The sequence below is a fragment of the Crassostrea angulata genome, chromosome 6, assembly GCF_025612915.1.
Source record: "Crassostrea angulata isolate pt1a10 chromosome 6, ASM2561291v2, whole genome shotgun sequence".
In the NCBI taxonomy this organism is placed as follows: domain Eukaryota; kingdom Metazoa; phylum Mollusca; class Bivalvia; order Ostreida; family Ostreidae; genus Magallana; species Magallana angulata.
In genome coordinates, this window is record NC_069116.1 from 32,021,947 (window position 1) to 32,037,320 (window position 15,374).

At 33.0% G+C, this 15,374-nt stretch overlaps 1 non-coding gene across 1 annotated transcript; it reads left to right on the forward strand.

Annotated features, from left to right (window-relative positions):
• The first annotated feature begins 14,400 nt into the window (after window positions 1-14,400).
• Trnag-ucc (transfer RNA glycine (anticodon UCC)) lies at window positions 14,401-14,472 on the forward strand. The gene has a single exon. It is a non-coding gene; the product is annotated as a tRNA-Gly (tRNA).
• Window positions 14,473-15,374: the final 902 nt, after the last annotated feature.

Genomic DNA, 15,374 nt, shown 5'->3' on the forward strand with positions numbered 1-15,374 from the left:
AACGGAAGTGTTCAATGTAAATTGTATTCAATATTTCTTGTAAACTTGCCTTTTGTACATTATTTTTCATTTATCTAACTAAAATATATAAAAGGATAACAGTTAAACTGATAAACAGCTCGATTTTTTTAACTCTTCCGGTATGGACCGGAAGTTACGGAAGACAAAATGAAACCGGTTAAACACATCTTCAATCAAATGTCTATCATCCATTAAAGTTTCGTGTCTTGATCGCTAATAGTTTCTGAGATCTCGCGGGTACAAAATGTTGTTTAAAAAAGCTACCTGAGATAATTGAGATATCTCACCGGAAGTAAAAAATGTTTGTTGATATTACATCGCAGAGATTTCCTATGTATAGATTTATTCTTATATATTTATTCTATTGACAAAAAATTTGATGCGTAAAGATAATTATTTTTGAAGTGCTTCCGGTGACGACCGGAAGTTATGACGAACAAAACAAAAGTGTTTAAACACATCTACAGCTATAGGTCTATCATCCCACAAAGTTTGAATGTTTAAGTCTTTACTGTTTTTTAGATCTCGAGGTGACAAGCTTTTTGTCGCGGGACAGGAAACGGACGACCGGAAATGAATTCAGAACATTTTTAATTAAAATTCTCTAGATCTTTTTATTTTCTGTCATTCCTGAAAATTTTATAAAAATCCATCAAGACATCTCTGAGAAATTCACGAGAGAAAAAGGGGAAAAAATAATTATAATAAGAAAGAAAGAAAAAACCTAACAATCACTATAAGGTCTTCCGTTTGAAACGGAAGACCTTAATAAGAAACATTACAATCACTATAAGGTCTTCCGTTGGAAACGGAAGACCTTAACTAGACACTTGTTGCAAAAGCAACAAAAAGGTCTTCCGTTTTGATATACAAGTATCAATTTAACTGTGACATTGCTTCTCTTACATGCAAAAAAAGTTGATATGATAATTATTGTGAATGATATATCCAGACGTTACTTACATGTAAAACAACGAGAATGAAAAAGAAATCAATTTTTTAAGTACTTTCTGTGACGACCAGAAGTAACGCCGATCTAAACAAAAATGTCAACCATTTTGTACAATCATGAGTCAATCTTGCCTCAAAGTTTGGTTGTTCACGTCTCTGCCAAATCTAAGATCTCTTTGAAACAATATTTTTTGTCTCGGGACCGAAACGGCGGAACGAAAGTGATTAATAAAATAAAAAGCTGGTATTTCTCGTACATTTGCTTAATGCACATCACTGTTTATCAGGCTAGATGAAATTCCAAAAAAGTCAGCTAAACTTGTTAAAAACATGATTTGTTTGAGCCCTTCCGGTAAGAACCGGAAGTGACAGTTGACAAAATTAAACCCGTTAAACACATCCCCAATCAAAATTCTATCAAACAATCTATGAAAGATTCGTGTCTCAATCACTTACAATGACGAAAATATTGCGGACATCAAATTTGTAAAAAGAAAAGCTACATAGAGATATTTGAGATATCACCGGAAGTAAAATTTATTTGCCAATTTAAAATCATATAGATGACATATGTAAGATTGTATACTGATATTTTCATTTTATGTAAAATGAATAAATCAAATTTTTGAAGTGCTTCCGGTGACGACCGGAAGCTACGCCGAACAAAACAAAAAAGTGTAAACACATGTACATACATAGGTCTATCATCCCACAAAGTTTGATTGTTCAAGTCCTTACCGTTTTTGAGATCTCCAGGAATCAAGGTTTTTTGTCTCGGGACAGGAAACGGACAAACGGAAGTGCTCAATCTAAATTGTATTTAATATTTTTTTGTACTTGCCCTTTCTACTTAATTGTTCATCGACTTCACTACAAATATCAAAGGAAAACAGTTAAACTGATAAACAGCTCGATTTGTTTGAACTCTTCCTGTGTGGACCGGAAGTGACGGAAGACAAAACGAAACCGGTTAAACACATCTTCAATCAAATGTCTATCATCCATGAAAGTTTTGTGCTTTGATCGCTTATAGTTTCTGAGATCTCGTTTGTACAAAATGTGTTTCAAAAAAGCTACCTGAGATATTTGAGATATCTCACCGGAAGTCGAAATTTTTTATCGAGTTAACATCGCATAGACAATCTATGCATAGATTTATACTTATATATTTATTTTATGGAAAAAGAATTTTATGCGAAAAAGTAGTTATTTTTGAAGTGCTTCCGGTGACGACCGGAAGTTACGACGAACAAAACAAAATAGTGTGAACACATCTACAGCTATAGGTCTATCATCCCACAAAGTTTGGATGTTCAAGTCTTTACTGTTTCTGAGATCTCGTTGATACAAGCTTTTCCAACGCGGGACAGGAAACGGACAAACGGAAGTGCTCAATCTAAATTGTATTTAATATATCTTGTAAACTTGCCCTTTGTACTTCATTTCTCATCCAGCACACTACAAATATCAATGGAAATAAGTTAAACTGATAAACAGCTCGATTTGTTTGAACTCTTCCTGTGTGGACCGGAAGTGACGGAAGACAAAACGAAACCGGTTAAACACATCTTCAATCAAATGTCTATCATCCATGAAAGTTTTGTGCTTTGATCACTTATAGTTTCTGAGATCTCGTTTGTACAAAATGTGTTTCAAAAAAGCTACCTGAGATATTTGAGATATCTCACAGGAAGTCGAAATTTTTTGTCGAGTTAACATCGCATAGATAACCTATGCATAGAATTATACTTATATATTTATTTTATCGAAAATGAATTTTATGCGAAAAAATAGTTATTTTTGAAGTGCTTCCGGTGACGACCGGAAGTTACGACGAACAAAACAAAATAATTTAAACACATCTACAGCTATAGGTCTATCATCCCACAATGTTTTGATGTTCAAGTCTTTACCGTTTCTGAGATCTCGTTGATACAAGCTTTTTCAACACGGGACAGGAAACGGACGACCGGAAATGATTTTTGACAAAAAGAAAAAAACGCCTCGAGATATTGTCATTCACTTTCATTCCAGAAAATTTCATAAAAATCTATTCAGCTATCTCTGAGAAATCTTGTGGACAAAAAAAAGGAAAAAAAAAATAATAATAATAACTAGACTCTTGTTGCTATAGCAACAAAAAGGTCTTCCGTTCCTTATGTATTAATCTGTACAAAAAGTCCATTTCTCTTGTAAACAGAAAATGGATATAACATATACTGTAAGGGAGCTCCAAAGAAATAGAAAAAAAAAAAGAAGAAGACAAAATGTCAATTTTTTAGTACTTTCTGTGACGACCGGAAGTTACGCCGGATCATTTAGAACTTAGTGAACAAGAAATTAAAAGAAGAAGTTTTACTACATTTACCTACGGTACGTTTATATTGAAACAATATTAAAACATAAAAAAAATAATAAAACAATATTAAAACAAATCTAAAGTTAAAAAAAAAACTTCAAGTGAGAACCGGAAATGACGTACAACCAAATGAAACCCGTTAAACACATGTTCAATCAAATGCTAATTATACAATACATTTTGTTTCTTGATCTCTCGCAATTTCTGAGATCTTGTGGGTACTTTGTTTTTTTAAAAAGAAAGCTACCTGAGATATTTCAGATGTCTCACCGGAAGTAGAACTTTTTGTTGTTTATTTATAATGTGTATATGACTTTTTGTATTTCTATAGCTTAAATGTTACTTCCATGCTAATTAACCCAATATTTTAAAAAAAAATCAAAATTGGGTGTACTTCCTGTGACGACCGGAAGTTACGCCGGATAAAACAAACAATTGTGAACCTATGCACATACATAGATCTATCATCCAACAATGTTTGGTTGTTCAAATTGTTACCGTTTTTAAGATCTCGACGAAATAAGGTTTTTTGTATCGGGACAGGAAACGGACAAACGGAAGTGCTCAGTGTAAATTGTTTTAAATAGTTCTTGTATACTTGCCTTTTGTACGTAATTGATAATTAAAAATACTTAAAATATCTAAGGAAAACAGTTAAACTGATAAACAGCTCGATTTGTTTGAACTCTTCCTGTGTGGACCGGAAGTGACGGAAGACCAAATGAAACCGGTTAAACACATCTTCAATCAAATGTCTATCATTCATGAAAGTTTCATGATTTGATCATTTATAGTTTTTGAGATCTCGCGGGTACAAAATGTATTTTAAAAAAAGCTACCTGAGATAATTGAGATATCTCACCGGAAGTAGAATTTTTTTGTTGATATAACATCGCATAGGTAACTTATGTATAGAATTATAGTTTTATGTTTATTCTATGGAAAAGAAATTTAATGCGTAGAAATAATAATTTTTGAAGTGCTTCCGGTGACGACCGGAAGTTAGACGAACAAAAAAAAAATAGTTTAAACACATCTACAGCTATAGGTCTATCATACATCAAAGTTTGGGTGTTCAAAACTTTACCGTTTTTGAGATCTCGAGGTGACAAGCTTTTTCAACGCGGGACAGGAAACGCACGACCGGAAATGAATTTTGACAAAATTAAAAAAATGCCTAGAGATATTATCATTTTCTTTCATTATAGAAAATTTCAAAAATATCTATCCAGCCATCTCCGAGAAATCTTGTGGACAAAAAAAGGAAAAAAAAAAATAATAATAACTAGACTCTTGTTGCTATAGCAACAAAAAGGTCTTCCGTTCCTCATGTATAAATCTATACAAAAGATCCATTTCTCTTGTAAACAGAAAATGGATATTATTTATACTGTAAAGGAATTCCCAAGAAATAAACAAAACAAAAAGACAAAACTTCATTTTTGAGTACTTTCTGTGACGACCGGAAGTTACGCCGGATCATACAAAACATAGTAAACATATCTTCATACATTGCCTTGTATTTCCTCAAATTTTGGATGTTCAAGTTTTTGTTAGTTATAATATCTCGTTGAGAAATGGTTTTTGTCTCGGGTCCGGAAAGGAACGAACGGAAGTGATTAAGAAATTGAAAATACGTATTTTAGTACATTTACCTATGATAAGTTATTGTTCATCACATTGAGTAATATGCTAAAAAAAATTCTAATTTAAAAAAAACACCTTTTATTGCTTTTATTTTATCACTTCGAGTGAAAACCGGAAGTTACGTACGACCAAATGGAACCCGTTAAACACATGTTTGTTCAAATGTCCATTATCCATAAAAGTTTTGTGTCTTGATCTCTCAAAGTTTCTGAGATCTTGGGGGTAGTTTGTTTTTTTTAAAAGAAGGCTACCTGAGATATTTGAGATGTCTCAACGGAAGTAGAACTTTTTTGGGTTTTTTCACCATCTGTGGATGACCTCCTGTATTTTTATAACTAAAATGTTACTTCCATGCCAAATAACCAACATATTTTTAAAAAATCAGAATTTGGTGTACTTTCTGTGACAACCGGAAGTTACGCCGGATGAAACAAAATAGTGTTAACACGTGTCCATACACAGGTCTATAATCCTACAAAGTTTGGTTGTTGAAGTCGTTACCGTTATTGAGATTTCGCCGATATAAGGTTTTTTGTCTCGGGACAGGAAACGGACAAACGGAAGTGCTTAATGAAATTTAATTTTCTTTTATCTTGTTACTTTCCTATTTTACATTATTATTCATCGAAGTAGCTAAAACTATCAAATAAAAACAGTTTGATGGATAAACAGTTTGATTTGTTTGAACTCTACCGCTGTGGACCGGAAGTGACGGAAGACAAAATGAAACTGTTTAAACACATCTTCAATCAAATGTCTATAATTAGTGAAAGTTTCGTGTCTTAATCACGTACAGTACCTGAGAACTTGCGGGTACAAAATATGTTTTAAAAAAGCTTCCTGAGATAATCGAGATATCTCACCGGAAGTAGATTTTTTTTGTTTATTTAACATTGTATAGATGACATATGAAAGGATCTATACTAATATCTTTATTCTATGGGAGATAAATTAAATATGTAAAAACAAAAAATTTTGAAGTGCTTCCGGTGACGACCGGAAGTTACGCCGAACAAAACAAAAATGTTTAAACACATCTACAACTACAGGTCTATCATCCCAGAGAGTTTGGATGTTCAAGTGTTTACCGTTTTTGAGATCTCGTTGGTACAAGCTTTTTCAACGCGGGACAGGAAACGGACGACCGGAAACGATTTTTGACAAAATGAAAAAAACGCCTCGAGATATTGTCATTTTCTTCCATTCCAGAAAATTTCACATAAATCTATCCAGTCATCTCTGAGAAATCTTGTGGACAAAAACTGGGAAAAAAATAATAATAACTAGACTCTTGTTGCAAAAGCAACAAAAAGGTCTTCCGTTTTGATATACATGTATCAATTTAACTGTAAGACATTGCTTCTCTCAGTATTTCATAACCATTAGACAACAGGACTTAATTGACTATCAATTTGTCTTACTTTGTCAAACAGAAGCAGTAAATCTCTTAAACATTATGAATTGTTTGAACTCTTCCGGTGTGGACCGGAAGTGACGGTTGACAAAATAAAAACGGTTAAACACATCTTCTATCAAATGTCTATCATCCGTGTAAGTTTTGTGTCTTGGTCACTTACAGTTTATGAGACTTCGCTGTCATAATATTTGTTTTAAAAAGACTACCTGAGATATTTGAGATATCTCACCGGAAGTAATTTTTTTTGTTTATTAATCATCGGATAGATGACATATGAAAGCGTTTATACCTTTATATCACTTCAGTGTTAAACAAATAAAATGCGTAAAAACATAATTTTTTAAGTGCTACCGGTGACGACCGGAAGTTACGACGAACAAAACAAAATAGTTTAAACACATCTACAGCTATAGGTCTACCATCCCTCAAAGTTTGGATGTTCAAGTCTTTATCGTTTCTGAGATCTCATTGTCCATAGCTTTTTGTCGCGGGACAGGAAACGGACGACAGGAAGGGAATTTTGAAAAAATGAAAAAAATGCCTAGAGATATTTTCGTTCTCTATCAGTCCTATAAATTTCAAGAAAATCCATCCATGCATCTCTGAAAAATCGAGTTAAACTTTTAAAAAACTTGATTTGTTTGAACTCTTCCTGTGTGGACCGGAAGTGACGGTCGACCAAATAAAAACGGTTAAACACATCTTCTATCAAATGTCTATCATCTCTGTAAGTTTCATGTCTTGATCACTTACAGTTTCTGAGATCTCGGGGTTCAAACATTTATTTTAAAAAAGGCTTCATGAGATATTTGAGATATCTCACCGGAAGTAGAATTTTTATGTTTATTAATCATCGGATAGATGACATATGTAAGCATGTATACTTATACTTCAATTCTCCGAGAAATACATTAAATGCGTAAAAGCATAATTTTTGAAGAGCTTCCGGTGACGACCGGAAGTTACGACGAACAAAACAAAATAGTTAAAACACATCTACAGCTATAGGTCTATCATCCCTCAAAGTTTGGATGTTCAAGTCTTTATCATTTCTGAGATCTCATTGTCCATAGCTTTTTATCGCGGGACAGGAAACGGACGACAGGAAGGGAATTTTGAAAAAATGAAAAAAATGCCTAGAGATATTTTCGTTCTCTATCAGTCCTATAAATTTCAAGAAAATCCATCCATGCATCTCTGAAAAATCGAGTTAAACTTTTAAAAAACTTGATTTGTTTGAACTCTTCCTGTGTGGACCGGAAGTGACGGTCAACCAAATAAAAACGGTTAAACACATCTTTTATCAAATGTCTATCATCCCTGTAAGTTTCGTGTTTTGATCACTTACAGTTTCTGAGATCTCGGGGTTCAAACATTTACTTTAAAAAAGGCTTCATGAGATATTTGAGATATCTCACCGGAAGTAGAATTTTTATGTTTATTAATCATCGGATAGATGACATATGTAAGCATTTATACTTATATTTCAATTCTCCGAGAAATATATTAAATGCGTAAAAGCATAATTTTTGAAGAGCTTCCGGTGACGACCGGAAGTTACGACGAACAAAACAAAATAGTTTAAACACATCTACAACTATAGGTCTATCATCCCTCAAAGTTTGGATGTTCAAGTCTTTATCGTTTCTGAGATCTCATTGTCCATAGCTTTTTGTCGCGGGACAGGAAACGGACGACAGGAAGTGAATTTTGAAAAAATGAAAAAAACGCCTGGAGATATTATAATTTTCTGTCAGTCCTGAAAATTTCAAGAAAATCCATCCAGCCATCTCTGAGAAATCTTGCGGACAAAAAACGGACAAAAAAAAATAATAATAATAATAATAATAATAATAAGAAACATTACAATCACTATAAGGTCTTCCGTTGGAAACGGAAGACCTTAATAAAAAACCTTACAATCACTATAAGGTCTTCCGTTGGAAACGGAAGACCTTAATAAGAAACATTACAATCACTATAAGGTCTTCCGTTGGAAACGGAAGACCTTAACTAGAGCAAAGCTCGTTGCAAAGCAACGAATTGATCTTCCGTTAATGTCGGAAGTATACCTGGAAGTTCCTGTAAGAAGCAGAGCTCTTAAACCAATAACAAGAGTAACTAAAATGTAATAGATGAAAAAAATCGAATTATTCCTGGTACGACTTAACAAAATACGAATGATTTTTAGTACGACTTAACAAACACCCTTCCGATTTCAAGAACGACTTAACCAAAAAAATCCGAATGTGTTCAAATACGACTTAACAATTATTTTTGGTACGAGTTAATTTTACTTTAACAATTACGCTATTTTTAAACCAAGGACGCGGAATCAAAATTTCCGGAAAAATCAATTTTTAAACCCCGATATCTCTGTAATGCATCATCCGATTTTAAAACGGGTTTCGGTTTTAAATTAAATTTAATAATAGCTTCTTTGCTGCTTTATGATAAATATCAAATTATTGGTCAGAAAAGAGTTATTACAAAAAGACTTAATAGCCCTTCTGGCCCTTAATTTGAGGAGTCAGCCCCTTTTTCTTGAAATCAAATAAAAGTTCTCGCTAATATAAACATATTTTGTTCTATAAGTGTTCATGAATTGTAAACCGTTCTCGAGAAATCTGTGTAAATGCGTTTTAGGGGCCGACCCTTTAATCCCTTACCGGGGCCACTAACACCAAAATTTTTGGTATCATATTGTTAAGAACATTATTTTGAAGAACTTTTGTTCTACGTTGCTTTTCAAAATATTTCTCTTTTTTCAGATATTAATGATTAGAGTTTTGAGTTCTGGCCCCTTGAAACCCCTAATTACGTAATATATGACTTAGGTATGGTGATGTATAGATGAACAGCTGTACAATGAACATTTTTGCTTCTATAATTAAAAACAAAATATTGTTCAGTAAAGAGTTATTGTAAGAAGACATTAGAGCCCTCTTTGCCCCTATTTGAGGGGCCAGCCCCTTTTTCTTAACATCAAATGAAAGGTCTTGTAAATATAAACATATTTTGTTTAACAAGTGTTCACAAAATGTTTACCGTTCTTGAGATATCTATACAAATGTGTTTAAGGGGCCGACCCTTTAACTCCTAAATGGGGTCATAAACAAAGACATTTAAGGTAGCATATTGTACAAAATATTATTTTGAACAACTTTTGTTCTACATTGCTTTTCAAAATATTTCTCCTTTTTCCGATACTAATGATCAAAGTTTTGAACTTCTGGCCCCTTGAATCCCCTAATTACGTAATATTTGACTTAAGTATGGTACTGTATAGATGAACAGCTGTACAGTGAACATTTTTGCTTCTATAATTGATAACAAATTATTGTTCACTAAAAGGTTATTGCAAATAGACTTTAGAGCCCTCTTGGCCCCTAATTTGAGGGGCCAGCCCCTTTTTCTTGACATCAAATAAAAGTCCGTGCAAATTGAAACAGCTTTTGCATTACATGTTTTAACAAAATATTTATACGCCAAAAGATATTACGGAAAATGTGCGAAAATTTTGTGAAAAAATTTGGTGCTAATTTTCAGGTTCAGGCGAGCTTCTAGGCCTTGCGCATTTTTCGCAATTGGAAGCATTGAGGGAAATCTACAGACATTCATCTACAATCCCTACAAATTTCAAGCTTTTATCATGATTAGTTTCAGAGGAGATGCGTGGACAAAATGACCCTTAAAAATTTACAAAATCGTCCATATCTGAAACCGGAAGTGACGTAATCATTTGAAATTTTAATAATCTGTAGTGACATTGATGCTTTATAACTCCTAAAAATTTGGTGTAAATCGGTTGAATAGTTTCTGAGAAATAACGATCCAAAAAAGTCAGAAAAAGAAAAAAAAGTATAACTAGAGCATAGCTCGTTGCAAAGCAACGAGTGGGTCTTCCGGTAATGTCGAAAGTAAAGCTAGAAGTTCTTGTAAGAAGCAGGGTTCTTAAACCAACAAATATAAGAAACTAAGACCAAAACAATCGAATTATTCTTGGTACAAGTTAACAAAATCCGAATGATACCAAGTACGAATTAACAAACCTTATCGACTTCAAGAACGACTTAGCAAATACAAATCCGAATCTGTAAAATTACGATTTAACAATTATCGAACAATTTTAGGTACGAGTCAATATAACTGTGAACATAAAACTATTTTCTTAACCAAGAATGTGGAATCAAAATTTCCGGAAAAATCAATTTTTAAACCCCTATATCTCTGTATTGCATCGTCCGATTTTAGAACGGATTTCAGTTTTGAATTATGAATAATAAGCTCTTATTTTCTGCTTTAATATTAATAACTATTTATCGCTTAAAAATAAGTTATAATGAAAAGACTTTGTATCCTTTTGGCCCCTTATTTGAGGGACTGGCCCCTTTTTCTTGTTATCAAATGAAAGGTCTTGTATATATAAACATATTTTGTTGCACAAGTATTCACGAATTGTTAACCGTTCTTGAGATATCCGAACAACTGTGTTTTAGGGGCCGACCCTAAAACTTCTTACCAGGGCCACCAAAAAAATACTTTTAGATCCCATATCGTTAAGAACATTATTTTGAGCAACTTTTCTTCTACAGGGCTTTTCAAAATATTTCTCCTTTTCTAGATATTAATGACCAAATCTTTAGACATCTGGCCCCTTGAAACCCTGAATTACGTATCATGTGTCTTAGGTATGGTACCGTATAGATAAACAGATGTACAATGAACATTTTTGGTTCTATAATTGATAACAAATTATTTTACAGTAAAGAGTTATTATAAAAAGTCTTAAGAGCCCTCTTGGCCCATTATTTGAGGGGCCAGCCATTATTCCTTGATATCAAATAAAAGGTCTTGTAAATATAAACACATTTTGCTCAACAAGTGTTCATAAATTGTTGACCGTTCTAAAGATATCTGAACAATTGTGTTTTAGGGGCCGACCCTTAAAATCCTTACTGGGGCCAGCGACAAAAATTATTAAGGCAGCATATTGTTAAGAACATTATTCTAAGCATTTTTTGTTCTATAATCCTTATCAAAAATTTGTTTCACTTCCGTTTCGACCGGAATAATCTTTTTGAGATATTAAGATTTTAAAAGGAAAATAAAGAACAAGAAATATAATTATAATAAAGAAACTAAAGTTCCTGTAAGAAGCAAAGTTGTTAAAACGATGAACATAAGTAAGAAGACAAAAAGAAAAAAAATCGAATTATTTTTAGTACGAGTTAACAAAATCCGAATGATTCTTAGTACGAATTAACAAAAACCTTTTCGATTTAAAGAACGACTTAGTAAATACAAATCCGAATGTGTATAAGTACAATTTAACAATTATCGAATAATTTTAAGTACGAGTTAATTTAATTTTGAACATTAAACTATTTTCTTAACCCAGAATGTGGAATCAAAATTTCCGGAAAAATCAACTTTAAAAAAAACCTTTATATCACTGTAGTGCATCGTCTGATTTTAAAACGGATTTCAGCGTTAGATTCAGCTTAAAAAGTTCTTAGTTTTTTTTAATAATAAATATTAAATTATCGCCAAGAAAAGAGTTATTAGAGAGGTTTAGCAAACCAACGTGTACGCGTACGTGTACGTGTAGAACGGAAAATATGTGCATTACGTCATCAGTTTGTGTAATGACGAATTTCTACACGTATGTACCCGAATGAACATACGTGTAAATTGCAAAGTACCCGTAAGGTCGAACTTGTAGCCTCTGTTTCCCTGTTGTCTTTTTATTTTAATAAAAATGTTAACTTTTCTTAAGCCTGAATATTCGGTGCGAATACTGATATCTACCAATATAAATTTTCATTAGTGTTTAATATGTTATTGGAGTTTTATTTCACGCATCTCTTCCTCCAAAACATGCAGTGGCTCCATTATCTTATTAATTTGCGATAAATAAAAATGTGCATATATAATAAATGATGTTTAATAAAATTAACAAATGCAGAATTCCTACTTTTCGTCTATAACCCACATTCTCAGCTTAGTAGGAGAGGATATCCATATTTACATTAAAACATTTACACGTACAAGTACACGTTACAACTGCTAAACAAGAAAAGTAATTGAGCTGGTACGCGTAGTTCTAACTTGTAACCTACACGTACAAGTACACGTACACGTTGGTCTGCTAAACCTCTCTATTATCAAAAGACTGTGTAGCCCTCCTGGCCCCTAATTTGAGGGGTCAGCCCCTTTTTCTTGATATCAAATAAATGGTCTTGCAAATATAAACATATTTTGTTCAACAAAAGTTAACAAATTGTTAACCGTTTCTGAGATATCTGACAACTGTGTATCAGGGGCTGACCTTTAAACTCCTTACCGGGGCCACCAACAACAAAATTTTAGGTACCATATTATTAAGAACATAATTTTGAGCAACTTTTGTTCTACATTGCTTTTCAAAATATGTTTCCTTTTTCAGATATAAATGATTAAAGTTTTGAATGTTTGGCCCCTTAAAATCACTGATCACGTAATTAAAGACTTAGGTATGGTACTGTATAGGTAAACAGCTGTACAATGAACATTTTTGCTTTTATAATTGATAACAAATTATTTTTCAGTTAGGAGTTATTGCAAGAAGACTTTAATGCCTCCTTGGCCCCTAATTTTAGAGGCCAGCCCCTTTTTCCTGATATTAAATGAAAGGTTTTGCAAATATTAACATATTTTCTTCAACAAGTGTTCACGAATTGTTAACCGTTCTCGAGATATCTGAACAATTGTGTTTTAGTGGCCGACCCTTAAACTCCTTAATGGGGCCATCAACAAAAAATATTAAGGCAGCATATTGTACAGAACATTATTTTGAGCAACTTTTGTTCTACATTGCTTTTCAAAATATTTCTCTTTTTTCAGATATTTGTGATCGAAGTTTTGAATTTCTGGCCCCTTGAAACCCCTTATTACGTAATATATGACTTAGGCAAGGTACTGCATAGATAAACAGCTCAACAATAAACATTTTTGCTTCTACAATTGATAACAAATTATTGTTCAGTAAAGAGTTATTGTAAAAAGACTTTAGAGCCCCCTTGGCCCCTAATTTTTTGGGCCAGCCCCTTTTTCCTGATATCAAATGAAAGCCCGTAAAATTTGAAACAACTTTTGCTTTAACTGTTTTGACAAAATATTTATACGTCAAAAGATATTACAGAAAAAGTGTAAAAATTTCTTCAAAAAATTTGGTGCTAATTTTCAGGTTCAGGCGAGCTTTAAGGCATTGAGCAATTTTTATAATTGAAAGCATGGGGGTACATCTACAGACATTCATCTATAATCCCTGAAAATTTCAAGCTTCTATCTTGATTAGTTTCGGACGAGATGCGTGGACAAAATGACCCTTAAAAATTTATAAAATCGTCAATATCTGAAACCGGAAGTGACGTCAACAAAAAATTTAACCTAAAACATTTATCCCCTCTGATGTCCTATAAGTCCAGAAAATTTCGTGCAAATCGGGCGAATAGTTTTCGAGAAATAAAGCTTTAAAGAAGGCAGAAAAAGAATGTTAAGAATAATAATAATAGAAAGAAACAGTAGAAAAACAAGAGGGTCTTCCGTTGAAAACGGAAGACCCTAATAATAAAGAAAAAGAAACCGTAGAATAACAGAAGGGTTTCCGTTGAAAACGGAAAACCCTAATAATAAAAAACATTACAATCACTATAAGGTCTTCCGTTGGAAACGGAAGACCTTAATTATGGACTTCATTAAACGATCAATATGTGGCTATATGGACCCATGTCAAGTAATATCGACCTCAAACACCGAAGTTACTCCTTGACCCATCTCCACCCTTGAATTTTCTTTTTCTAGGTCCGTGCATAGCACTGAAAAGCTTAGTTACACATGTACTTCTTACAAGGAAGAAGTTTTTATGCAATCGTTTGTCACAAAGAAGCCTGAGGGAAATTTAGAAGTGATTTTTTATAGCATCTTTTGGACCTACATCACTTGGAAATGTATGAAAATATGTGCGTCGGTGGTATAATGGTCAGCATGGTTGCCTTCCAAGCAGTCGATCCGGGTTCAATTCCCGGCCGACGCACTTTTGACTCACCTAACTCACTCAGATGGCAATTTCCGCCTCATGTTTTTTTTTGTTCATGATCATGCCTACGTTGGTTGACAATCGTAAACTTTTGAACACTAGTAGCATTTTTTCATAAACTCTGAGCTTATCTTGACCAAATTTTGGGGTTTTTTTATTATTTGGGTTTAGAACTTATGTAGAAGGAGATAACATACTTCGTGTTCCGTGATCCCCTTCCTCCAAAATCCACTCATTTTTTTGGTAGTTACTGTGAAAATTGATGTGATTTAAAAAAAAAACAAATATTTGTATCAAGGATATCTGGTTGACAGATTTTATAAAGTACATGGTAGATTGGTAGTTGTAGAACTCCCAGAATGTAATAGTCTTGTTCCGAGGATTAGGGATTCTAGTGGTAGGGTCGGGGCCAAATTGGTTATATATTTACAAAATACATATCGACATATTTACTTTAGTTGAATTGTTCCACTGAATCAAACAAATCTCTTTTATTAGATGTGGACGATGCAATTTCTAGATGGTGTTGAGTCTATTTTTCAACATGTTAAACTAACGTGTATTTTTGGGTAGGTATAAATTTTGTCTCTTAGAAGCCGCTTAAGCATTATTAATCGAATCTCAAAATTTCTCCAAGCATTTAAGGATAATTTCTTTTTCATTAATATTATGTTGAGAGTCTTGTTAATTAATAAATTTGATTAAAGCTATATAGATCAAAAATTTAGAGTCAAATTGATTCCTTGTGCGTAACTCTACGTCGCAACTTTGATCCCTGTTATATAAAATACTATATAAAATTCGTGCAAATCACATTTTTGTGAATTACCTTAAAGTTCGGAAAATACGGGAAATAAATGATATTGTTTGTAGACTTTTATTTAATACGAGCGCGCGGA